Below are 24,560 nucleotides of genomic sequence, written 5' to 3'. Positions count from 1 at the left end.
CAAATGTCATATGAATTAGTTTGTAGCACTACACCCAATGGATGCTCTCTTGAATGTTTAGTTTTCCCACTTCTCTTAATTCTACCCAGGTTACTGTGATGTTTTCTAAAAATCATCCTCAGTTTACCGCAAGAATACTTTTTTGCACTTATTTACTGAAATTCTCTTTTCTACTTTGTACTGAAGGCAGATTATTTATGCAAACAGCAGCCTGGTCCTGCCTGTACAAAGCCCGGTCCCCTTGGAAGCAGTCATGTGACCGCTGACTTTGCAGCCCATTACTTGAGCACATCCCTCTATCTCCAGGCCAGGAGCAGAGCAGGGTTGGGGCAGACAGCTGTGGCTCAAAGGGCCAGCACAGCCTCTCCCCGATCCGATCTGTGGCTCTGGGCTCACTTTCCAGGCTGAAAGGCAAAGCAGCTTGGCCCTGTTCTAGTTATTTCTTTCTCTTTGTGGATGTGTGTGCATATGTTTATTTGTTTACTTATTTAAGCAAGAGCTCTCCCTGCAGAGATGTGAGCTGTGTGTGTATGTGTATGTGTGTGTGAGAGGAGTGCTCCAGAGAAAGCTGGAATTTTACCTCTCTTCTTTCAGACTTCAGCAGTCTCTCACAGAGAAGGGTTTTTTTTGTCTTTGTTTCTTTTGAAATACCTGGGGTGAGGAAAAACCTCTGCATTGACCAAGCAGAAGAAACAGGTAATATGTTTGCTTATTCCTGGGCATTTTGGACAAGCAGAATTCTACCTCATAAACAAATATCGTGTGGCAACGGAACAGGAGATGTGCACTCCTTGGAGTATAGTTTATTGCTTTGCAATTTCTAGGAATGACTTTTCTCCGAGATGCTGATTGTAAATCAGTTGTCATCAGTTTGAAAAGGTGTACAGATGACTTGGCAATCTGAAGGGTTGCAGCCTATTTCATATGAACTCAGTATTTGGAAAAAGTCTATGGCCACTTGGGTGAGAGTTAGAAAATGACAGAGGGATCCTTTGAGAAACGCTTCTAGGTCTCTCATGGGTTATTCCTCAAACTCCACTGCATGACTTCATATTTCCAAGTTATAGCTCCCTTGACCTCTTGTAATCTTAAAGGACCACAGGCTTTTCATCTCTGTAAGAAATGGAGATAGAATTCCTTGTAATGTTTGAGAATTCTCTTTAGTGGTTTAGTTCTTACACAGACTGATCCTGAAGCCAAGGCATAACTAGCCTTTTAGTGGACAGATATATTTGTTCTTTAATGACTAAACAGAGTGAGTCTTCAGTTCTGCTGCTAATCAGCTGTGCTAGGAGTACAATATTTAATTTCTGAACCTCAGTTTTTTCATCTGTAATATGGGGGTGGTGATACTACCTTGAAAGTTTGCTGTGATGATTAACTGAAATAATAGAAATATAAATCACATAGTAGTTCCTTAATAAATAGTAGTAATTTTAGCTATTATTATGATTATTATTAATGGTATAGCCTTCTTTCAGATCTTAGAGTTCTTGAGGGGGTGGAGGAAAAGAGCCCATTTCTTTGTGAGTCTTCTATTATCCCAGAATCTGTGGGCACCCAAGGGGTTTAGTCTCTGGGAGGCCCAAGACAAAGTGTTCTGAAGAAAGAGATTTAAGCAAACACTGTGGATACCCACCTAGGCATGGCTCCTCCTGACTCATCAGCTAAGAAGAGTTGCTCTTTGTGCAAGCCAGTTTTTCCCCCATCACTGAGCTCCTCATTAAGTCCTCGGTACAAGTCAGTAAGGTATGCATTATCATTCATGTTTTCCTATATAAGAAAACTGAGGTGCAGAGTAATTCATGACTAGCTGAGAATCTAGACCCCAGCTGTCTGACTTCTAAAGCCAAAGCCTCACTGGGCCAGCATTAGGCAGTCAGGAACAACAGTTGTTTTTTTTTTTTTTTTTTTTTTGAGACAGAGTCTCACTCTGTTGCCCGGGCTAGAGTGAGTGCCGTGGCGTCAGCCTAGCTCACAGCAACCTCAAACTCCTGGGCTTAAGCGATCCTACTGCCTCAGCCTCCCAAGTGGCTGGGACTACAGGCATGTGCCACCATGCCCGGCTAATTTTTTGTATATATATATTTTAGTTGTCCATATAATTTCTTTCTATTTTTAGTAGAGACGGGGTCTCACTCTTGCTCAGGCTGGTCTCGAACTCCTGACCTCGAGCGATCCACCCTCCTCGGCCTCCCAGAGTGCTAGGATTACAGGCGTGAGCCACCGCGCCCGGCCAACAGTTGTTCTTGAGATGCTTTACCTCAAAAGGGTCCCTTGCTAGGCATTTGGGGAAACAGAGGTCAGCTCTCTCTTAGATAGTTTACATGCACATTAACATATTGAAGGCTCTGAGAAGTCCTGCAGTAAAGAAACCTGTTTAAACTCTATGTCTCCTGTATTTATCTGATGGTGGGACTTTTTTTTCTTGCTTTATTCTTAGAATCATAAACCACACAGAACTACTCTTCCACGAACACACTTTAACAACCTGGCACCAGGCTAAGCTGCATCCTGATTATAATTCTGTCTGATGTACCAGCAGACACCTTCAGATACCTTCAGGTGGTCAGTGGAGTTTCCTCCCTTTTCTTATCCTTTCATCTGATGAGGCGCAGGAAGAATCACTAGCTCATGCTTGCAGACCTCCCGTATTCATTTAACACCACAAACTCAAGCAAATGCTAATGTTCTACTGGAAAGGTAGTGGTGGGAGGGACCTTGCTAGTGTGGTCTGCCAGGGACTCTACCCCACCCCTTAATTATATTTAGGCCACAGACATCAGGCTATAAAACCTCTGTTTTGATGAATACCAAAGAGAATGCAGTAGGGTGAGCCTGATAAGGTATCTGTCCTCCATGCTAGTGTCTATACAGTCCAAGTGGGGAAAGAATTAGTCCTATCTATTGAATTCCTACTGTGGTGGTGGTGGTGGTGGTGGCAGGGTGGAGGGTTTGGTGCCAATTGAATGACTGTGGGTTCCGGATTTGAATTCCTCAAGGCAAGAGCTAGAGTAGGAATTTCTCACAAAAGCCATCATCTCTAGGAAAAGCTGAGTTTCTAGCACGGGGACCTACACAACTGACATCTAGAATGCCAGAGGTAGAATCACGGTCAGGGTGGCTGAGCTAAGGTGTGGGAGTTGGATAGAGATGCACTTTAAAATAATGTTAAGAATGAATAAGAAAAGTGTGGGGATGCTGGGTTAGCACTTGGAGGGTGCTTGGTGGCAGAGGTTAGGTTGACTCCAAAGGCCGGTCATTTGTTCTTCGCTTGTATTTTCAGCATTGGAAATGAAGAATGGTTAGGATGAAGAGAACTGAAAAATATAATTTCTCCCCCCTCATCCCCCACACCGACACACATGCTTAGTATAAACCTTTTAGCAGAAGACTCCTTTTGCAGATTATAAGTGAGTGCCAATGATGAATGATTATTTTATGTTTACTCTTTAAAACCATCCCTGGTAAATGTTGGAAGGGGCAGCAGCACTGGGCGAATTTCTAGCTGTTTTTTGCCAAGGTCCACCTCAGTGGTTCCTGTCACTGACTAGGGCACCTGTGGCCTTTGTGGACGCTGCAGAAGCCCCCATCTCTTGAGCTGAGAACCCCTGTGAGGCCCCAGGGAATTGATCCTTCAGAGACTTCCTTAGTGCACTAAGTGCTTTTCTAATGCTGGCAGAAAGCAGAAAATGGAAGAAGCTTAGATTTTACTAAGTAATGGAAAATCCAAAAATCATTTTTATCAGCTTTACAGTCAGTCAGAGGTGTCCTCAAAGGCATGCATACTGCTTACAAAACTCACTTCCCCCTGTGCCTTGAAGTCTAGGTTGGGCACCATGTGGGAGGGGTAAGTGGCACTTTGCCTTAACCAGCTCATGTTTGGTGAGAATTAAAAAGAACTGACTTTTTTTTTGTCCTATTGCCTGAGAGAGAAAAACAGTTTAAAAGTAATTAGTTAATAATGTAAAAATTCCAGTAGCCAGTTTTTTAATGGATAACCAAATAATTCTATAACAATTATTATTCCCATCATAATTTTAACATTTTCTTTAAAAATGGATGTATAAGGACTTCTCATTTTCTGGTTTAATAAAAGGCTTTTGAATAATCAAATAGCACATATCTGTACATAAAGTGATGGACTGATAATGACTTTTAGCAATTAATTTTATAAAGGACTCTGGCTTAGAAATATTTATTCCTTTATTCATTCATTTGGCATTATCAGACACCTACAATATGAAAAGCACTGTGTAGATACCAGAGATTCAAGGGGGTATTTAGAAAGTTACCCATGGAGCTAACAGTCTAACAGAAATATATGCAAGTTTGATGCTTTTTAGTTCTTAGGGAATCTTTTATATGGAATTTTGCTTGTTGTGAAATGAATTAACTGAGAGGTGGCTGAGAACCCAATGCTGTTGGAGAGACATTGCTTTTTTTCTTTCTGGAAGAAGAAAATCGAGTTTGAAATGTACCTATTAGTCCAATCAGTTTCTGTGGCCCACTCAATGCCTGATTCTTATATATTCTTAAAAAGGGGTGGAAAAATTAGCATAAGGATAGAGCGAAGCCCAGGGGAGATATGGCTACTGTTGGAGAGCTGAGTTTCTCAAACTGAGATGTGGGGACTGCCTGCATCAAAGTTCCCTGAAGGGTGCACTTTAAATGCAGATTCCCAGGCCTCCAGACTTTTTGAATCCGAGTATTGTCAGTAAAAGCCTGGGAATCTGCATTCCCCCAGTAAGTCTCGTGAGTACTCAAGTCAGAGAGCACTGATCTAGGCACTTGGGGAATGTTGCCAGGACTAGATGAATTACTTCAAAGGGTGATGAAGGAACCAGCAGATGTGTTCTCATAGGCACTGCAGATGACCTTTGAGAAATTGAGATGGGTCAATAGTGTCCCAATTTCACAAACAAGAAAAGAATAGATACTAGAAGCCACAGACTTGTAGGCCTGACATGACCTCTGGAAAAATTTGACTTGAAATAGATGGAGTAAAGCATTTCTAGGAAAATATCATCATTACTAGGTGTCATGATGGGTTGGCTATAACATTATCTCTATCAGAGATTGTTAAATTTTGCTGCATGTTAGAATCTGGGAAGCTTTTAAAAAAAGTCTTGATGCCCAATCCCCACCCAATACCAATTACATCAAAATCTCTGGGGGTGGGATCTGGGCATGAGTATCTTTTAAACTCCCAGAGATTCTGACTTAATGAGGTACAGGCTCAGCATTGGAAATTTTAAAAGCTCCCCAGGTGATTGTAATATGCAACAAAGTTTGACAACCACAGGTCTCTATGATATCAGGCAAGTTGATTAATTTCCTTGTACTTTGTGGAAATCCTAGGTAATTTTGAAGATCTCTCCCACCTTTAAATTCCTATGATTCTGTCATGAAAAATCATGCCAAACTCATTTCCTTCCTCCCTTCCTTCCTTTCTTCCTTCCTTTTCTCCTCCTCCTTCTCCTCCTCTTTCTTCTCCTCTTTTTCTTCGTTTGCTGGGATAGGCTGGAATGTTAAGGTATCAAGATATATATCATAATTATATTAAAATATTTAGTAAAATTTCCCAGGATGTCTCACAGATAAATAATATGATAGTTATTATGGCTAAATTTACCACCTAACTGAACAAATATGCTCAGAGTATGAATGTAGTGGATCTCTGGTGACCTTGGAGAATGGTTTGTAATGGAATGCCACAAGCCTTGTTCAGCCCTTGGACCTAACCTTGTTAACATTTTTTATCCATGATGTAGGTAAGAAAGACATGAAAGAAATGCCTATCAAATTTAGAAATAACCCAAAGTTAAGGAGGGTTAATAAATTCAATATATAAGAGAATCAGGCCCAGCTCTGATCAGAAAATCTGTTTAGTAAGGTTATTATTGTTTTAAAAATATTCCCATAGTTCAAATATTTTTCTCATTTTAGTTTTCCCTTTCTTGAGTTGAAATTTTGAAGCCACTATTTAGTGCAGTACTAACAGAAAAATAGACATGCCAGTTGTTCTCTGACTTTGTTTCTATTAAGCAAGGTAAATGTATTAGATCACACTGGGTTGGAACATCACAAAATGAAGGAACCATCACTCCAAAAAGCAGTGAGACAGTATGCTATAGGAAGGAGTTTTGTTGAAAACTCCCATCAAGTGATTTTGGAAGTCAGCAAACTCATCAGAAGGCCTACTGAGCACGAGGGTAAACTTCCAAGGGGCCGCAGCAATGCCTGGAGAGCTTGTTAAAAAGAGCACTCTCACAGATTATGATTCCTAAATTTGGGGAGAGGTCTTCAGCCTCCTTTTTTTTTTTTTAAACAAGTGCCCCCAACTGATTCTGAGAAATATTGTCAAAGAATTCACTTTTAATTTTGGCATAGTTGTTTAAATATGTTGTTTTTGTCTCATAGTCAGCTTCTAATTCTGTTTTCAAAAGCCCAGATAGATTGAATTACTTTGAGCATAAAACCAAAACAGTTAATTATGTCAGTTTCTCCATATCCCGTTCCCTATATTTTAATTAGAAAATCGTATATTCTTACATTTCAATTTTTCTTTTCATTTTTAATGCTTTATTTTATATAGAGTTTGATCTGACCTAGACATGAGGAAACTATAATTTATGTTTAGCAGAAAAACAATCTATAGCTGCTCTGTAGCTGCTGTTATGTTTTGGAAAATAAACCAGGATTAGATTATGTCTGATCACTTTCCACATCACATGATGAACAGCGATTCAGTAGAAGCATAAAATGAATCCTGCTGAGCAGCCCCTTAGCTACCATGTTGTTAACTGTCGGTTTCCTTCCTTCCCTCCTGTGTGTTGCTCATTAGTATCTGTGACTGAAGGAGATCAGCTAAGAGTGGTTCCTCACAGCATAAAGTTGAATTCCTGGACACTTGCAATTTAGAAAGAAGTCATGGGCTGTACTGGTTCCTCAGCTAGAAGCAAGAGAGCGGCGAGAGGTGAGTACTGGGAATGTGCCTGTGTGAATGAATGAAAAAGGGCGAGTGAGCCAGATTCACCCTTTCTCATTTACTCCCACAATCCTTAAGCTGCCCTGTGTGATTTAGCACAAGGCATCATCATTTGAACTGAAGGTAAACTATTGGGGGAGCATGGGAAACTACCTTGAGGAAGATGTAGCTTTGAGTTTATGGTGTCCCATAAAGTATTATCTAAGAGATATTTTATGTTTGATTTAATTTCTGTTGAAAACGTACCAATATAAAATCTCAATTTAAAACTCAGTGGCAGGGAACAAGAAAGATACTGTAATTTATATCTGTTTCTTCAATACTCTTATAAATAGCTATATCTATACCTGTGTGACATTTAGTAGCATCATTGAATTTTTATTAGATTTTATCATTCAGTGATTACATTATTTTTATATTTATTCAATACAGAACTTCATGAGATTTGCCTGTTTTTAAAATGTTCTAGGGAGAATTGGGGAAATGCTAGATCATCCGTTTCCCAAAAAAGTATATTATTTCTGAATAGATGACTTGCCTGCCTCTACCACCATAGAATTAGGAGCTTAAATATTTCCTTTGTTTATTTTGTGTTGTAGTTCTTCTCATGGCTACTGGAATCTAGTTGAAATAAACTAGAGTGTTTAAGAGACTAGCCTCTACCAAGCAAATTAAAATAAAAACAAATAAGCTGAGACAATTATATGAATAATTTGCTCTTAAACTTCATTTCTTTGTTATCTAGGTTATAGATAATTTTCCCAATTTCTATTCCACATCTTGGTTTTGGAAGTTTACCCAGGCATAAGGTGGAAAGTTTAGGATGCAGAGTACTCTATACTAATTAGTGTTTGATGTTTTCCTTTGGGAATCAAATGTTCTCCCTCCCAGCTGACTTGTGCTGACGATTTAGCAAACTAATCTCTGAAAGTAGGAAGGGACATGGGAGGTGTGCTAACTCTTTCAAATCTTTAAGTGCATTGTGAAATAAATCTTTCAAAAGCTCCAACTGAACTAATTTCATAGTAGTAATTTATTAGCAGAGAGTAAAGAGAGTTATTGTCTATTTTATATCTAGCATTACCCACAGTTCTTTATATTTAGCCAAATTTCTTAGGTTAAAAAAGAAAAAAGGCCAGCTTGTAAAAGCAAATTCTCTCTCTTTTTGAAATACTTTTCAACTTTTAAAATGTTACATGTAAATGGAAATGTTAGCTTAGATTTTTGGATTGCTTTTTCTTTCAAATACCTCTAATTTAGTGAGGTGAAATTGACATAAAGTTAACCATTGTAAAGTGAACAATCCAGTAGCATTTGGTACATTCACAATGTTGTGCAACCACATCCCTTATCTTGTTCCAAAATATTGCTGTCACTCCAAAGTAAAACTCCTTATCCAATAAGCAGTTTCTCCCTATTTCCCTCTCCCCCCCAGCCACCAATCTGCATTCTGTTTCTATGGATTTATCTATTCTGGACATTTAAATAGAACCGTACAGGCCAGGCACGGTGGCTCACACCTGTAATCCCAGCACTCTGGGAGGCCAAGGCGGGAGGATCCCTTGAAGTCAGGAGTTCGAGACCAGCCTCAGTAAGAGTGAGACCACCGTCTCTACTGAAAAATAGAAAGAAATTAGCTGGGCCTGGTGGTGCACACCTGTAGTCCCAGCAAGACTCTGTCACCAAAAAAAAAAAAAAAAAAAAAAAGGAATCATACATCTGTGACCTTTTTTGTCTTTGTCCATGTTGTAGCATGTATCAGTACCTCATTCCTTTTTATTGCTGAATAATATTCCATTGTATGAATATGCAACATTGTATTTATCCACTCATCAATTGATGGATATTTGGGGTGGTTCAACTCTTTGGCTATTATGAACAATGCTGCTGTGAATATATGTTTTTAGTTCTCTTGGGTATATATACCTAGGAGTGGAATTGCTGGGTAATATGGTAGCTTTATGTTTAACATTTTGAGAAATTTCCAAAGTGTTTTCCCAAGTGGCTGCACCATGCTACATTCCTACCAGTAATGCATGAGGATTTGAATTTCTCCTCATCTTTGGCAACACTTGTTATTGTCTGTCCTTTTGATTATAGTCGTCCTAGTGGGTATGAAGAGGTATCTTATTGTGATTTTCATTTGTATTTCCTTAATGACTAATGACATTGAGCATCTTTTTATGTGTTTATTGGCTGTTTGTATATCTTTGGAGAAATGTCTAGTTGGAGCATTCACCCATTTAAATTATTTTTATATTATTTTGTTAAGAGTTCTTTATATATTCTAGAGACAAGTTCCTTATTAAATATATTATTTGCAAATATTTTCTCCCATTCAGTGGATTTTCTTCACACTTTCTTGTTGGTATTCTTTGAAGTACAAAATTTTTATTTTTGATGAAGTCCAGTTTATTTTTTCTTTGGTTGCTTATGCTTTTGGTGTCATATCTAAGAATCCATTGCCAAATCCAAAAAGATTTATGCTCATGTTTTAAGAGTTTTGTAGTTTTAGCTCTAACATTTAGGTTTCTGATCCATTTTGAGTTAATTTTCACATTTGATGTAAGGTAGGGGTACAGATTCATATCCAGTTGTCCCAGCACTGTTTGTTGAAAAGACTATTCTTTCCCCATTGAATGGTCTTGGCACTCTTGTCAAAATTCAATTGACCATAAATGTGAGGGTTTATTTCTGGACTCCCTATTAATATTCCATTGATCTATGTGCCTTTCTTACGCTAGTACCACAGTGTCTGGATTACTATAGTTTCTGTAGAAAGTTTTGAAATTGAGAAGTATGAGTCCTTCAACTTTGTTTCTCTTTTTCAAGATTGTTTTGGCTATTCTGGTTCCCTTACATTTCTATATGAATTTTAGAATGAATTTGTCAATTTCTCAAAAGAAGCCAGCTAGAATATTGATGGGGATTGTATTGAATCCATAGACCAATTTGGGGTGTATTGCCATCTTACAATTAAATCATCTCATCCGTGAACACGGGATATCTTTCCATTTATTTAGGTATTTTTTAATTTCTTTCACCAATGTTTTATCGTGTTCGTAGTATAAGTTTTACAGTTCTTTTGTTAAATTTAACCTAAGTACTTTACTCTTTTTGATGCTATTGTAAATGGAATTTTCTTATTTTGTTTTTGGATTGTTCGTTGCAAGTGTATAAAAAATTGAATTTCGTATATTGGTCTTGTATCCCAAAACCTTGCTGAACTCATTTATTATCTCTAATAGATTTTTAGTGGCTTGCTTAGGAATTTTTATTTACAAATCATGTCATCTACAAATAGAAGTAGTTTTACTTCTTCCTTTCCAATGCCTTTTATTTCATATTCTTACTTCAATTACAATGTTAAATAGAAATGTGAGAGTAGACATCCTTGTTTTCCTGATCTTAAAGGGGAAAAGCATTCAGTCTTTTTCCTCAGTAAGTATGCTATTATCTGTGGCTTTTTTGTAGATTCTCTTTAGCTCTTTATCAGATTGAGGAAGTTTACTCCTATTTATAGTTTGTTGCTTTCTTTTTTTTTTATTACAAAATGGTGTTTAATTTTGTCAAATGCTTTTTCTGCATGTATTGATATGATCATGTGGTTTTTGTCGTTTATTCTATGATATGGCATATTATGCTGATTGAATTTCAGATGTTAAACCAACTTTTTGTATTCTTAGGATGAATCCCACTTGGTTGTGGTATATAATGCTTTTTATGTGTTGCTGGATTCAGTTTGGTAGTATTTTGTAGAGGAATTTTGCATCTATATTTATAAGAGATGTTGGTCTATAGTTTTCTTATGTCTTTGTCTGACTTTGATATCAGAGTAATATTGGCCTCATAGAATGAGTTGGATAGTGTTCGCTTCCATTTTTTCGAAGAGTTTGGAAAGCACTCATATTAATTTCTCTTTAAATGTTTGGTAAAATTAATTCATCAATGAAGCTATCCGGGGTGGGATTTACTTTGTGGGTAGTTTTTAAATTACTTATTCTATCTCTTTACTTGTTATAGATCTATTCAGATTGTCTGTTTTTTCTTGAGTCATTTTTGGTAGTTTGTGTCCTTCGAGGAATTTTTATATTTCATCTAAGTTATCTAATTTGTTACCATATACTTGTTCAGAGTATTCCTTTATATTCTTTTTATTATTCCATTATCACTTGTCGAATATATCAATCAAGGTTGGCCAGGCGTGGTGGCTCATGCCTGTAATCCTAGCACTCTGGGAGGCCGAGGCGAGAGGATCATTTGAGCTCAGGAGTTCAAGACCAGCCTGAGCAAGAGTGAGACCCCATCTCTACTAAAAATAGAAAGAAATTGTATGGACAACTAAAAATATATATAGAAAAAATTAGCCGGGCTTGGTGGTGCATGCCTGTAGTCCCAGCTACTCAGGAGGCTGAGGAAGGGGGATTGCTTGAGTCCTGAGTGTGAGGTTGCTGTGAGCTAGGCTGACGCCACAGCACTCTAGCTCAGGCAACAGAGTGAGACTCTGTCTCAAAAAAAAAGAGAAAAAAATATCAATCAAGGTTTATTATGATTTCATAATATAAATCTGCTGAAAGCTGATGCAGTGGTGTTTACTTACATTTATCCATAACATTTTTCTCTCATTCAGAAACTTTAGAAAATATAGAAAAACAGTTGGAAATAATTATTATAATACTCCATTCCACTACCCAGAGATAATGACAACATTTTGATAATTTCCTTCAAGGTTTTTTTTTTTTTTTTTTTGGTATAGTATAGATTTTTGATCATCCTCAATATTAGTTTTTTGTAGCCTCACTTTTAGCACTAAGATGTTATATAAACATTTCTCAAGTTGTTATAAATGCTTTGTAAATATCATTTTGGTGGATAGGCCATAATATACTTAATTATTCTTCTAATATTGGACCTTTTATACTAATATAAATAACACTTTGAAGAATTTCTTTGTGCAAAGCCTTTTCCTTATTTTGGATTATTCCTATATATGCAAGTGATTAGATAAGAAATTACTGTGTCAAGGGCTATGAATAATTTGAAAGCTCTTGATAGGAAATAATAGCTATTATTTCCTGATTACTAACTGTATTCCAGAGAGTGTTCAAAATATTCTACATATATTTTATTTAATCCTTTCAATAAACCTGAGTAAAGTGTTATTATTCCTGTTTGTATAGTTGAAGCAGCTAGCAATGTAAGTACTTGTTAAGCTTATATAGCTTACAACTGCCAGAGTTGGGATTTAAACCCAAGCAGTTCTGACTACAAAGTGTTTTTTTGCTGTCAACCATTAATTACACCCTTCTATGCTGCCTCCTAATTTTACTGCCTTCAGAAATTAGCTTTAATTAAATTTACTTACATAAAGTACCTTTTATTTGCATAGTGCTTTGATAGTTGGCCAGGCCCTTTCACATACATTTATTTGATCTTCACAGCCTTGTGAAGGGCTGTTCTCAATTTGCAGAAAAGGAAACTGAGGCTTTGAGAGGCAAAGTGATTTGCTCAAGAGAACACAGCTAGTAAGTGGCAGAGCCAAGGCTAGTGCTTGATTCCTATTTCTAGTGGTTTGACTAAGGGTTTTTTCCCCCTGCTTGGTCGTTCAGCCCCACCACAGTACAGTGCCTCTGTATCATGGCAGTTTTGAGAAAGAGTAGCCTACATATAAAATTGAGGCTGTCTGCCTTTTTGTGGGCCACCCACCTTCCATGTAGAGAAGTAACATTGATTTTGTATTAACATTGTTATTGGTGTTATTTTACTTCTTTTGTGATATGCAACAGGTAAGAGAATACTAATAATAACTATCATTTATTGAGTGCATACTGCATTCATTATTTCTCACCAAAACTCTTGGAGGAAGCTTTGATTAGTCTCCTTTCATAGATGAGGCAACTGAGTCTTAAAGAACTGTCCAAAGTTACACATTAGTTGATGGTTAAGCCTGAATTGAAACGAGATCTGACAGATTCCAAAGTTCATGCCCCTCTGATATGCTAACCTGACTTGGAGAATTAGAATTTATCCACATAACAGAAGTTAACGTTGCAATTTCATTTTCCTGAATTTCACTTTATACTTTAAATTTTATGTCGATGGGTTTTCTCTATCAATGTTAATAATAATTAATAATCTATTGCTGTTTTTTCCCCATGGAGCACTTTGAGGAAACTGATATATTTTATTTCTTCCCTTGAGACCACTTAGAAATGCATTTATTTAATTTCTCTAAGTGCTAAGGAGCTAACAAAGGCTATACTTTTTTGGCTTAAGTTATGACAAATAGAAAATTTCTCTAATGGGGATTGTTCTTTTCGAAGGTACTTGTTCTTTATTTTTATTTAAAAATTTAAAAAAATACTAAATAGCAAACCAAATATTTCTTTAATTCTTGGTAAAACATCTAGTTAATTTAGTTGTTTAAAACTCTAACAATCAAGCCATTCACAACTGCTTGATAGACCCCCTCCCACACTCCCATCCCCATGTCCCCCACGTCCCCTCCCAATTTTAAGTCCTTTACAGAGATGTATATTTCAATTTGGGACCTTCGTGGAAAATAATAAATGACATTGGTTCCTTCATGTTTGGTGTTCCTTAAAGAATTTTCTCAAAGTTTAGAGGGCCCCTTCCCATTCTTCTTGTTATTGGTTCTTGGAGGGTTCTCAGTTATAGTTGCCATCAAGCAGTTTTCACTGGCACTGTGGGGTATAGCAGAAATCACTGTGAGCCCCACTTCATTTTCCTCCTCACTGAAATGCAGACATCAGATAAGATGCTCTTTAAAGCGTGTTGTCACTCAAAGATTATCTGTTTGCTCTATAGCTGTGGGGTGGGGAGCACTGATTTTCCTTCTGCCTCTCCCGTGTGGTCCCCTAGCTGTCACCCATCAGCGTCTTGACATGTGCAAATGCCTTTCCTCTTTTTTCCTTTTTTTTTTTTTTGGTTTGGATATATATTTTTTCTCAAGCCATTTTGTTTTGTTTTGCTTTTTTCCCCTCAACTTCTTATTTTTGAAAATTGCAAACCTACAGAGACAATGAAAGACTAGTACAATAAGCGCCCATATACCCTTTACCTAAATTCACCAGCCGTTAACATTTTGCCATCCTTTATCTCTCTCCCCTCATTTGAAAATAAGTAGTAGACATTATGATATCAACCTCTGTATACTTCAACATACATCTTCTAAAACGAGGGATAGTCTCTTATATAACTATAATACTAGATCACACTGAAGAAATTTAACATCGATAGAGTAACATTATCTAACATAGAGTCTATGTTCAGAATTTCTCAGTTGTCCAAAATTGCCCTTTGCAACTGTTTTTTTTTTTTTTCTTTCCTTTACAATAAGCCTTCTCTGGCCCTCTTGTCCCCTTCAGTTCCCCGCGCCCCCTCCTCCTCTTCAAGCTTGCTTCTGAAGGGGGCATTCACACCACTGTCTTCTACCTCCTCCTCTGTCCCAGCCCAGGGAAAATAATTTGACAGGTTCTTGAATGACCTCAAAGTCCAATGGAGGATTTTCAGTACTGATTTCACTCAACTTCCTGGCGGTAGTTGGCACTCCTGCATACTCCCTTCTTGAAATACTCATTGTCCTTGGCTTCAGTGACAACACATTATCCTGGTTTTCCTTTTAGGTCTCTGCTTGAACTGTTTATGTGGGTTCCACTTTCTCTCAGCTTTTTTTTTTTGAGACAGAGTCTCACTCTGTTGCCCTGGCTAGAGTGAGTGCCGTGGCGTCAGCCTAGCTCACAGCAACCTCAAACTCCTGGGCTTAAGCGATCCTACTGCCTCAGCCTCCCGAGTAGCTGGGACTACAGGCATGTGCCACCATGGCCGGCTAATTTTTTGTGTATATATATTTTAGTTGTCCATATAATTTCTATTTTTAGTAGAGACGGGGTCTCGCTCTTGCTCAGGCTGGTCTCGAACTCCTGACCTCAAGCGATCCAGCCGCCTCGGCCTCCCAGAGTGCTAGGATTACAGGCGTGAGCCACCGCGCCCGGCCTCTCTCAGCTTTTAAATGTTGGGGTTCCTCTGGGTTCTCCCTTGGCCCTCTTATTTTGTCACTAATGCTCTCCTTGGGTGACGTTGTCTATTCCATGGCTTTGACATCAATATGTCAAGACTGCCAAATCTTTATTTTCAGCCCACCATATAGACTATATACTATGTAGTTTAATGAGAATCATTTTAAACAAGTACTTTTCTTTTTAAAAGGAGACCACTTTCTTCCTCTGAAATTATGATCCCTCTCAATAACAATTCTTAGTTATATATTCACTTTTTGATATGTGTTGGCCTTGAGATTCGTATAGAATTGGTCCTACTAACACATTTATTGCCTGTGTGAAATAGGCAAAAAACCCACCCCAGCAACCTTTTAATTCTTTACCAACTAAATGCATCTTCATCTTTTTCTTTATTTGCTGTGTGATTAATCTGCCTTTGCTTTAAAATTTGCAAGTATTTTGAGTCTCTGACAGTGGCAGGGGCTATTTAGATATCCACTCTAGCTAGAATCATGAGCCTTTAGAAAGCAGAAAATACTGCTTAAAGGATGTGGAGTTCTGCCTCTCTATTTAAATGATTTTTACCAGCTTCCAGCCTATACTAGGCAATTCACAAAGAAGCCAGCTTTATAGTTGGATCATATTCATTGTTAGAAAATCCTGTTACAGAGAGGCATATTTCAACTCAGTGTAAGAAAAGGCAATACCTCAGCCCCAGTTGCCAGTTATTTCCCATAATCAGAATGCTTTTCTTATATAATTATGGCTTTATATTGCATTGGCTTTTTAGTAGCTGCAAAAGACAAAAATTAAATGCTGATTGTATTTGACCTCGGATGAATGAATTTGGCAATATAACCCAGATTAGTAATTAATAACAAGGGAGACATAAAAGAAAATTGCAGTCAAGATATTTAATTTTTTTCTAATTGAGGATTAAAGGTCATTATTAAATTATTGAATAGAACATATTTCCTATGAGAAAATATTTTAATAATTTTAAATGATAGTAATACTTTTATATAGCAAAATTTCTTCTACATACTTAAGAATATAATAGTTTTTAAAAATTGCTATCTTCATAATAATTCTTTCAGAAAATTGGCAAAAAATAATATGGTAGGGAGGTCACAGTTACTTGTAAACTATTGTTCTCTTGGTCTGAGTGCTTTAATAATTTGCCCTATTATTTTGGTATTGTATAGATAAAGCTTCACATTTTCCTGAATTAGTGGTATAGCCAAGGATTACAACTCTTCAGGAACCTTTCATAAAATGGCTTTATGTAATCTTTATGTTGTTCTGTTGCCCTGTTGAATAAAACAGAGCTTTAAATGAGGCACTTAAAAATCCTAATCCTAATAAGTGTAGGAGGAGTGAGTTAGAAAATCACTGTTTTGCAACCACTATAGAAATAATTGATTTAAGCAAAAATCATCAATGGCTGTTTTGGAGAACAGAACATGTACACAGTCTCAAAGCATGTTCCTGCAAATTGTTTATTAATTATAAAGAGCAAAGAAGCACTTCTACAGAAGAGATTTTCACATGAACACCACCTTAACCAGGTGATCCAAGTTAACATCACCAGTAATGAGACGAATTAACATTATGTGCCTCCTGATGTACATAATGCACTGAGAAAGACACATCACTTATGCCAAGATACATAACCCGAACCTAATCATGAGTAAATAGCGGACAGATCCAAATTGAGGGATATTTTACAAACAACTGGCTTATACTCTTTGAAAATTTCAGTGTCATTAAAAAGAAGGTAAGGCAGAGAAATTGTTTTAGAATAAAGGAGACTGAAGAAATGATGATGATATGTGTAGAGAGAATGTATACATGACAAAACATTAACAACTGTTCTATTCTTACCATTTTTCCATACACTTGAAAATATTTCAAAATATAAAGTAAAAAAAAAATCCTAATCCTGTGCAACCTGTGATAAGTTTATCAAGTTTGTGGTGGTTACAACCTAGGCTTATGTCCTTTGTTGGTACCATTTTTTAGCCCTTGTTTTTGCTGTCCACTAACTTCTTCATTCATTAAAGACTGTCCACCGAGTCACAGCATCATCCTGAGTATCTTCACTGTACACATGAATGACCCCAAAACGCTTTGGTATCTCAGGACCTTGATCTCCTAAATTCCAGCAACCCCCTCCTCTACTCAACTTCAGCTGCTTACTCCCATTTCCTGGCCCTGTGGTCACCTGGAACAGCTCCACCTCTGAAATCTTCATGATTATCATGCTGCTCTGTGATCGCTTGGTCTTCATTGAAACCTCTGAGCCTTAGATCCTTCTCATGTGTCTACCTCCCAGCCCCCTCTTGTCTTCACTTTCTTCCCCATCCATCTTTGCTCATCTTCTATTGGCTATCATTTGAACCAGTTAACAGATCATCCACAGTAATCATATTTTTGGCTATTTAAAGGAGAAGTAATAGGTGAACTGTTTAATGTTCCCAAATCAATTGCTAGCAGCCTTTGACTACAGTTCCTTGTTGGGAAAGCCAAAGATATTAGTGACTTGACTTGTATTTTTCTGCAGGGATGATTCCAGCTTATTTATTATTTTTGAGTAGGCTTTAGACTTTATCTTCTTAGTCCAGAAGTTGCTGGTTTGAGTGTTCAGTTTTACACATCATATTATGTCCTTGAATGGTTATTTTCAGCTTTGCTATGTGTAATAACTGGTGGGCTGCAGCTGTGGCATTAAAAAAATAGATGGATGAATTAGAGTATTTGATAACTGTGAAAGATCTTAGCAATCACATAGTCCAAAATTCTTATTGTGTAGATGAGAAACTAAGGACCTGAGGGGTTAAGTGATTTGCCTAAGGTTACACAGCTGGCACCTGGTTGAGTCAGGACCAAAATGGAAGTCTCCTGATTACAAATTCAGAACTTATTTTTATTAGCCAATGTGTATGGGGTTGGTGGGTGAGAGAGTGAGTTAATAAAAGTCACAGAAATGACCTGAAATTCTTGCTCTTCTCTAACTGGAAGGCCAGAGGGTTTTCAGAATGATAAAACTATAATCTCTTTTACCACTTGGGGAAAGTGATAGTTTTATTTAAAAAGTCATTATTTGGAGACTGGGCTTCATGCTTTGCTCGCATTTCCCTCTCATTTAAGAAAAACGCTTTTCAGGAACAAGGACTCTGTGTTGTGGCCTTGCTCTGCAGGGATGCCAGAGTTTGTGGATGACTGAGCCTCATAAGATCTTTGCCTTACTTGCTACCCTAGAAGCAGGCTTTGTGACTATCTCATGTCCACTGAGCTTGTGCTTCGAGCTGTTTTTCCAAGAAGGTTAGAAGTCTCCCTGGGACAGTCACACACTTTAGCAGATGGCAGATACAGAATATGTGTAAACAAAAATAACAATAAGGAAAAACTGTGGTCCCAGGCCAGAGTTCAGCCATAACCTATTCTCATCATGCTTTGAATAGCTGAGGTAATGGATACTTCTCCTTGCTTAAAGGCTTTTGCCACTAATGGATTCATTCTCCTTTCAGTTCATTTGAATTAGTTTTAATCAGCTCCATCACACTTGTGCCTCTGTCTCTTCCTGACTGGATTCCAGGCCCCTTAAAGGTACATTAAATATTCACTCATCCTGGTGCTTCCTTGGGAGGCCTCTGCTGGCATAATTTCAAAAGCAGAGCATCTTTAAATGCCTTATCCTTCTGAATGTGAAATTTCTTGTTTAAAGAACTGTCACTGGGCACCAGTGTGTGTCTGTAATCCCAGCTACTTGGGAGGCTGAGGTGGGAGGATCACTTGAGCCCAGGACTTCGAGACCAGCCTGGGCAAGACCTCACCAAAAAAAAAAAAAGAACTATCTGTCAAAGAAACTCTTATTTAAAAAACAAAAACAAACCAAACATAAAAACTACCAGCCAGCATGAAGAGAGAAACACAAGACACAACATCTTTTTTTTTTTTTTTTTTTTTTTTTTGAGACAGAGTTTTGCTCTGTTGCCCTAGCTAGAGTACAGTGGTGTTATCATAGCTCATTGCAACCTCCAACACTCCTGGACTAAAGTGATCCTCCTGCCTCAGCCTCCCGAGTAACTGGGACCACAGGCAAGTGCCATGATGCCTGGCTAATTTTTCCATTTTTAGTAGAGACAGGGTCTCACTCTCACTCAGGCTGGTCTCAAACTCCTGAGCTCAAGTGATCCTCCCGCCTCGGCCTCCTAGAGTGCTGGGATTAGAGGCGTGAGCCACTGCACCTGGCCACAAAATCTTAACTAGACAGTAATTTCATTCATTAATTCAACCAATATTTATTGAGCACCTACTCTGTTCCAGGGACTGTTCCAAACTCAGGGGATACAGCAGCTAACCCAACAGACCAAAATCCCAGCCTTTATGGAGATTGCTATCTAGTGGGAGGAGACTGACAATGACAAGCAAAATATATATCAATAGTATATCAGATGGTGATATGTGCTATGGAGAAAAAATAAGGAAGGAGGTAGGCAATGAGGAGAGGGGTGCCATGTAAAAAAGGGTAATCTGGAAAGGCCTCGCCCAGGAGTGATGCCCGAGCAAAGACTGCAGACTCTAAGGGAGTAAACCCGGTACATCCTGGCTCTTCTTGCTCTAAGCTTTTGAATTCTGAGATGGTAGCCTGGTTGTCCACAATAGTTTGTAAAATTTCTAATGAAATGTCATGTATAATTAGAAAGTCTTTGGGACACTAGAATTTGTTAGTCTGGAGAGAGAAAATTTTTTAAAAAGTATCTATCATTTCTTGTTTCCTATTAATATATTCCAGGCAGTGTGCTAAGCATTTTATATTAATCAATTAATATATTACTAATACCTGTGTCAACACATTACTAATACATTAGTATGTATTATTACAACAATCCTAGATGGTATTCATTCATTCACTCAACAAATGTCCATTGCTAGGCCTTGCCCTAGATATAGCAGTGAACAAAATGAAGTTTCTATTCTCATGCAGCTCAGCTAATAGGGACAGATAGACAATAAACACATAAACATATGACTGTATAGAATGTCAGATGGTAAAAAGTGCTGTGGAGAACAACAGAACAGGTAAGGGGAGAGGGAATGTGAAGTGGGGGAAGGTGTGGGCGAGAGCTACTATTGTATATACTGTCCCTTATGGCTGATTCCAAATGCCATGCTGGGTTTAGGTATAGCATAATGGTTATGAGCCCAGGTTCTAGAATTACAGAAATCTGGATTTGACTCCACATTTTCCCACTGACAAGTGATGTGACCCGAAACAAGTTATTTCTGAGCCTCAGTTTCCTTATCTGTACAATAAGGATAATGACACTTCATAAGCTTGTTAGGAGGATTAAATCAAATTAGATCAAATTAGATGATCCGCATAAAGCACCACGCACAATGCCTGGCACAAAGCAGATGCTCTGAATCTATTATTTGTCTTACTAACTCCCTACATGGATATTTAATTTCTTGCAAAATACCACGATAATGATCTCCACCAGAGAAAAGAACCTATTAAAAAACAAAGCAAGACAAAAAACAGCTTGGCACTAGAGAAACCACCTGTGCTGGGCACAGAAAATTGGCCAGATAACTTATTAAACCTGTGCTGTTGCTTCCTTCTAGAAACAAAAATAAAAGGCCTTTGGGACACATGTGGCAATAGCTTTTATTTATTTTTTCTGCACGGAATTAATGTGACAGGGAAGACAAGCCCTGTTACGTGGTAAAGCAGCAGGACCAGAAGCAAATCTAAGCTGTCCAACAAGTTCAGAACTGGATGACACAGATCTTTAGCTCTCCGGGCAGGGTTGGGGGTTTTGGAGCCAGTGACCCCTTCGGGTAGGGTCTATCATATCTACCCTTTGCCATTTTGGAGGTTTCTCCTCCAGAAGAGAGTCCTTAGCTGGCTAGTGTCTCGCAGTGGGTGGGTGGGCTGGCTCATAGGAATTAGGTGAGGTTTTAGAGGTCTGATGTTGGTATGCCCAACCCTGCCCTGCCAGTCTCTTTGCCTCTTCTGTAGAGGTTTCTTCAGCAACTGTATGCCCAAGGGACAACAGCAGGATGTGGATCATAGTGCACCTTATCAGCCGCCACACAAGTAATCAAAATCCCAATGTAGAACTCTAGTGAGGGCCTGAATTGGAGCACCTAGGAAGTTGGAGTCTCCAGGTCTAAGCAGGACCTATTTTTCCCGCCCTCCTGAGACTAGCTCATCAGGCAGGGTTCAGTCAGGAGGCAGAAACCACAGAGTGATTTGAACATAGAGAATGGAATGTAAAGAATTGTTAAGTAGATATCCAGGTGTTACTAGGTAACTGAACAGAAACACTAAGGTCTATAGAGGTAGCAACTACAAGAAAGTTACCATCCCTAGAGCTGAGAGAACAATGGGAAAAGATTGGGTTTATTCCAATTTAGGAATGTAGAGGAGGGTCTGCAGAGCTGAAACTAGACCTTTGAGAAGTGATGCTTCTCAGCTGGTGCTAATGTCCCAGGGGCTGCCATGAGGCTGGTTTTGCAAAGGCTAGATAAGCTGCAAGCTGGATCCAACTGCTGCTGCAGAGGGTGAAGAGCAGTTGCTAGGTTACACTATTAGGAACAGGAAGCAGACAGGAAGGAGCATGTTCCTTGTCCCTCTTCCGACCCCATTGGCAGAGCCTAACAGGGGGCAACTGGCAAAGCTGAAATGGGGTCTGCAGAGCCCCAGCCTCAGCCCTACTGAGTGACTGGAGAAGGGTAGGGCTAGGGCTGAGACACAATAGCTTAATTAGTGGCATGCATGCTCAGGTACAGTAGTGCAAGCATAGACAGAGATGGCTGATTCCCAAGTGGGGCTGGGGTGGGGGCAGTTCAGCTTCCTGACTTTGGAATAGAAGAGGAAGTGCAAGACAGGGAACTGAGCACGGCTGTGTACCTTCCGAGGCACAGTATCCATGCTCACTAGTAGAATCGAGCGTAATGAACATACTGTGTGCTCACCAAACAAAACAGCAGCTCCTCCCTTGGAGAGTCGGGTGCGGATCCCAGCAAGGGACTCCACAGAAGCAAGGCAGAAATGGGAGAGGGGGCCTAGCTTGCCTCTTTCACATGTTGGGGAGGAGTAGAAGTGCCAGCACATGCAAAGTGTCTGGCTAGTGCCAGGCACGTAGTAGGCATTCAATAAATGGTGGCCATTATCATTCAAAGGGAGGAAAGATACAAATAGATTAGGGAATGAAGTAACTGGTTATCGCGGAGGGAGCCAGAGGACCTGAGTCCATACTAGGTAAGTGACTTTGAGCAACATGCTTGCTTCTCTGAACTCAAAGTTTCCTTATGTGTAACATGGAGATGATAATACTTGTGGGGACTGAAGTAGACCCTTAACATATGGTAGTTATTTTGTTCTATTATTAATTATAGAAGTAATGATAAGCTTATTTATTATTGATGTTGCTAATACTAAATAGAAGAGACTTTAATGATCATTTATTCCACTACATCATTGTGCAGATAAACTGAGGCACAAAAGAATGTCGATAGTTCTATGGAGGTTAAGAGATTGGACTATGGAGTCAGTAAAACCGGGTTCAAATCCTCTCTGTCCATTTCCACTTACTGGTTAAGTGAACTTAAGTCAGTCCCTCGTCTCTCTCAGGCTCACAAAGTCCTGAAGACTGCAGGAACTAATACATTGCCTGGCCCTTAGTAAGTGCTCAGTAAATAGCACTGGACCAGCACTGTTGTGCTTGGTGAATATGAGAACCCCTGAGGTGAGAGGGTTGGTTCATCATGACAGTGACTCACACAAAACAGTCCTTTCTGGTGAGCCTAGGTTCTCCAGAATGATATTGTGAGAACACTTGAGATTTCAGCCTTGGCACTACCATTTGTTTGCCTGGCAATATTAAACAAGTCACTCTATTCTTCTCTCTGTGGTTTTTCCCTATAAAGATCATGATACTTGACCTTAAGTCTATTTCCTAGGGTTTTCTGCAAGCTGAATAATGAAGCAAGAGTCCCTGGAACCCAAGAGCCTTAGGGAAGCTCATAAATAAACCTCAGATGGGCTTCCCTAGCTTCCCTAGGTCCTGGCCTATACCACAGCAGTACTAAGCCAAGAGATGCTGGGACTGGAGGCTGAATCCCTGCTTTCAGAACTCAAATTGTTCCTGTTATAGCCAACTCTTAATTTTTATGTGCCAACTGGGAAAAATGATAGTGTGAATAAAAGGAACCAGCTGGTGTTGATTGCTCTTTACTCTCAAACTTGAAGAGGCACAAGAGACTAAATTTTAAATCTCATTATCTCTCACCTGATCTCTTTCTTCGATACTGTGAAGCTACAGGATGGTTCAAAGGCTACTAGCCCCAGAAGAGAGACAGCCTTACTACCTGGTCCACAAGACAATACTTATGGTTGCCATTTACTTAGCATGTGCTCTACACCAGGCATTGGGCTAAACTCTTGACCAATAGTACGTCCTTTTGTTCTCATAATGACTCTATGGGGGGGGAGTGTTTATTTATTCATATGTCTTATATCAATTAAATCTCAGATGCAGAAGGTGGAGTGAATCATACTTTTCAATTCATTGTACATTGTCATCATTAGTGTGTGCAAGACCCATTCTTATGTTAGTTAATTAGTTTATTCCTTTTTATCCATGTATCCAATGCTCATTCACCTCACTATAAATAACCCATCTATTATGTTTAGTGTGTATCTTTTCCTTTGTATATATTCTTATGAAATGTGCATTGTGGTTTTGTGTATGTATACTTTTAATTGATTAAAATGGTATCATGAAGCACTACATATACTCACCAGCAAACTGGTTTCCCTGAGTGCACATTTGGGAATAACACCAATTGGGTATTGGACAGAGGTGGGGGCTGGGGGAAGGGATGGGTGTATACCTACTTGATGAGTGCGATGTGCACTGCCTGGGGAATGGACACGCTTGAAGTTCTGGGGGGGATGGGGTGGGAGGAGGGGATGGGTGCACACCTACATGATGAGTGCGATGTGCACTGTCTAGGGAATGGACACAATTGAAGCTCAGACTCGGGGGGATGGGGAGGCATGGGCAATATATATAGCCTGAACTTTTATACCCCCATAATGAGCTGAAAAACAAAAAAAGAAAAGAAAAAAATAAAATGTAAGCCTAATCAGGGCTTTCCTACTCTTAAAAAAAAAAAATGGTATCATGTTATATTTCATTCTGCCTCTGACTTCTTAATAACTGTTCTAATGGAAGCAGTGTGTTTTTAAGACCTATCCTTGTTGCTATGGGGTTATTTAATCTATTGCTTCCAGTTGTAGTGTGATACTGCATGGTGTGCACCCATCACAGGCACACGTTCCCTTTCCTAGCAATGGACAGCCAGGCTGCCTTGGTATCAAACTCCCTACGGCCACAAAGAAAAAATTGCATCCCTGTATGTCTCTTTTGTGGACTGTGTGAGAATTGCTTCGCAGTATATAGTGAAGAATGGAATTGCTACTTCATAGAGTACATGTAGATTTAATATGTCTAGGTAGTGCCAAAGGTAGA

The 24,560-nt window shown here is 38.8% G+C and overlaps 1 protein-coding gene across 1 annotated transcript in view; it reads left to right on the top strand.

Moving 5' to 3' along the window:
• Positions 1-24,560, top strand: part of PPEF1 (protein phosphatase with EF-hand domain 1) — a 120,380-nt gene that overhangs the window by 17,778 nt on the left and 78,042 nt on the right. The gene's annotated exons all lie outside the window — the stretch shown is intronic.

Source organism: Eulemur rufifrons, chromosome 30 (genome assembly GCF_041146395.1).
Source record: "Eulemur rufifrons isolate Redbay chromosome 30, OSU_ERuf_1, whole genome shotgun sequence".
NCBI classification, from domain to species: Eukaryota; Metazoa; Chordata; class Mammalia; order Primates; family Lemuridae; genus Eulemur; species Eulemur rufifrons.
Note: the sequence above shows the minus strand (reverse complement) of the source record. Positions and strands in the feature narration are given on the sequence as shown.